Below are 2,693 nucleotides of genomic sequence, written 5' to 3' on the forward strand. Positions count from 1 at the left end.
GCATAGCCTCACCCTTCCAGGGCCTTTCCTCCTTCCAGGGCCTTTCCTCCTTCCCCAGAGAGGAAAGAGGACAGGCAGGACATGCACACCACAGCCCAGCAGGTGGTGGGGGGGAGTACGGGGCTGACCTCAGCCAGACCTCAGGGCCTGGGGTGGGGCTGAGGGTGGAGGAGGAAAAAGCCAGCGTGAGATCTGTAAGCTCTGGGTGCGCTGGAGCTCAGGCACTCGTGGCCTCGGCACCCTGTCCACAGTCCAGGGCCCCCTCGGCCTTGCTGGTCAGGCTGTAGTAACAGGTTCACATGCGCTGCTCCCCCATCAGGAAGTCTGGACGGTCCTTCCAACTGCAGGAGTAGACCCAGGCCACTGACCACACTCCCAGGGGCCTGGCTTCAGGCAGAGGGTGGGCATTCATGGAGTTTGGCTTGGCAGGACACTGGGTGGAGGGGTCTCGGGGAGGTGGAAATGCCGAATCTCAGCAGTGCCATCCAACCTGCTAGAAGCAGCCGACCTATGGGGCACAGGGACAAGCCAAAGTGGAGTGTGGACCTGTGAGGACTTAGAGGATTGGGCTGCGTGGGTGTTAGAGTAACAACTAATCCTCCAGGGGGACCTGGGACATTGAATGCTGAAGTACTGACTGAGGCTGAGGCCCAGGGCATTTGTGCACACACGAGGGTGTGTGTGGGGCTCGTAATGAAGCAGAAGCCTGGTGCTGTGGGCAGGTCTGGGGGATGGGGAATCAGAGTGTTGGCAGTACTGCGTGTGGGATGGCTCTGGACTGTGTTGGGTGCTAGGAGCTGGCCTCCTGGGGTGCTAGGGTGTTGGGTGTTTCCTGATGGAGGCTGGAGTACTTCACGTTGGAGTAGGATGGACTGACCAGTTAGACCTGCTTGTCGGACTGCTTGGTGTTTCAGTGTCGATGCCATGCATGTTGGCCGTTGGGGTACCAAACATTGGGATGGCCACACACTGCATGGCCACTGTGCGGTGTCAGCCTGCTTGGGTGCACATTGCCTGTTGTCTGGTAGAAAGTCGGGGTGTGGATGGATGATGCCAGGAATTGGCATGTTCGAGGGCTAGGCTTCAACCAGGCAGAGGTGGGGGTTATATACATCAAGTACCTGGGTACCTCGGGGTTGGCCTGCTCGGTAGTTAGGTGTTGGTGTTGGTTGGTGAGCGGCTGAGGTGACAGATGCTGGAGAATAACCCTCCGCCCTGGACACTGGGATCACACGCTGAACAGCAGAACATGGACTCATCTGAGTGTTGCAGGACCATGTGTTGGGTGTTGGCTGGGGGGCTGGAGCTCAGGTCTGCAGGCATGTGGTGGGGACACTGCCGTCCGAGCACTGAGGGTCAGTGTGCAGGAGAGCTGGGAGGGGGCAGGAGGACTACTGGGAAGAACAGAGTGAGGGTCTTCGGGTAGGATGGCCTTGGGTAGTTACCTCAACGCTGACTGGCCATGGCCTCCTACCCCGGGCCCAGGGGGCCAGTTCAGCGGGCTCCTCTCCCAGCCTGGGCACTCACTTGTAGGTCCAGCAGTCGCTCATGAGCGTGTACATTTCGGGTAGATACTCTGGCGGGCACTCCATCCGCTTGCCTTGCTCAATGAAGGCCATGACCTCCGGCTGCTTCATCTTCTGCTCAAGCCAGGGCGGAGACACCTGTGAGCCACCGTGGCGGCCCGCTCCTGCGCGCGCGCCCGCCTTGTAGGGCTTCTGGCCATAGGACAAGGCCTCCCACATGGTGACGCCTAGCTCCAGACGTCACTGCGGCTGGAGAACTTGCGGAAGTTGATGCACTCCGGCGCGTACCACTTGAGCGGCCACTTCCCCATGGAGCGGGCCTGGGGAGAGGAGACGCTGCCGGGGCAGGGCTCGGGGACCCTGACCCCCCACCCCATCCTGGGCAGCACGGGGCGGGGCCTCACGGTATAGTAGCTGTCGTCGGCACTCAGCGCCTTGGAAAGGCCGAAGTCGCTGATCTTGGCGTAGTGCCGGTTGACCAGCAGGACGCTGCGGGCCGCCAGGTCGCAGTGCATGAAGTTCTCCTCCAGGTACTTCATGCCCCTGAACACCTGGTGCAGCAGCTCCGCCACGTTGCTGATGGGGGGGGTCTCCTCCCGGGGGGGGCAAGGTGGGGCAAGCTGGGAGAAGACAGCCAGGGGGGCCAGAACCCACTTCTGTGTGTGGGCCAGCGTACCAGTTGCTCAACAGACGCTTCCTGGGCACCTACTATGTGCCAGGCCCAGGGCCAGGGACACATCCACAAACAAGACAGGCAAAACCCCTTCTCTCATCCAGTCCTTGAGGGCCTCCCCTGTGCTACCCTTCCCAAGTCTGCACGTCCCTCACAACCTCAATGTGCCCACAGAGGGTCTTGCAGACTCTCAGAGATCACACAGCCTGCTTGTGCATGCACACACATGCACCTGTGCCCAACTGCCCACCCAGTCCTCTCCTCAATTCTGATCTTCTATGACTCAGCCCTCAGCTCCTTCCTCTCAGGCCCTATTTGTCAGCAAACCCTGGCAGCTCTGCCAGGACCTTCCCAGAACCCTCTGCTTCTGCCGCCCCCTCCCCCCCGCTGACCACAGGCCCACAGTCCTGGCCTCCACCCCAGTCAGGGCCCGCTCCTCCTCTGCTCACAACCTGCCAGGTCCCCACCTCACTCAAGGTGAAAATCCAAGTCCT

General features: G+C 61.0%; 1 pseudogene; it reads right to left on the bottom strand.

Moving 5' to 3' along the window:
- Positions 1-217: 217 nt before the first annotated feature.
- LOC103249489 lies at positions 218-2,146 on the bottom strand (annotated as a pseudogene).
- Between the last annotated feature and the right edge of the window lie 547 nt (positions 2,147-2,693).

Source organism: Carlito syrichta, unplaced genomic scaffold (assembly GCF_000164805.1).
Source record: "Carlito syrichta isolate Samal-C Ts95f unplaced genomic scaffold, Tarsius_syrichta-2.0.1 Scaffold43256, whole genome shotgun sequence".
Classification (NCBI taxonomy): Eukaryota; Metazoa; Chordata; class Mammalia; order Primates; family Tarsiidae; genus Carlito; species Carlito syrichta.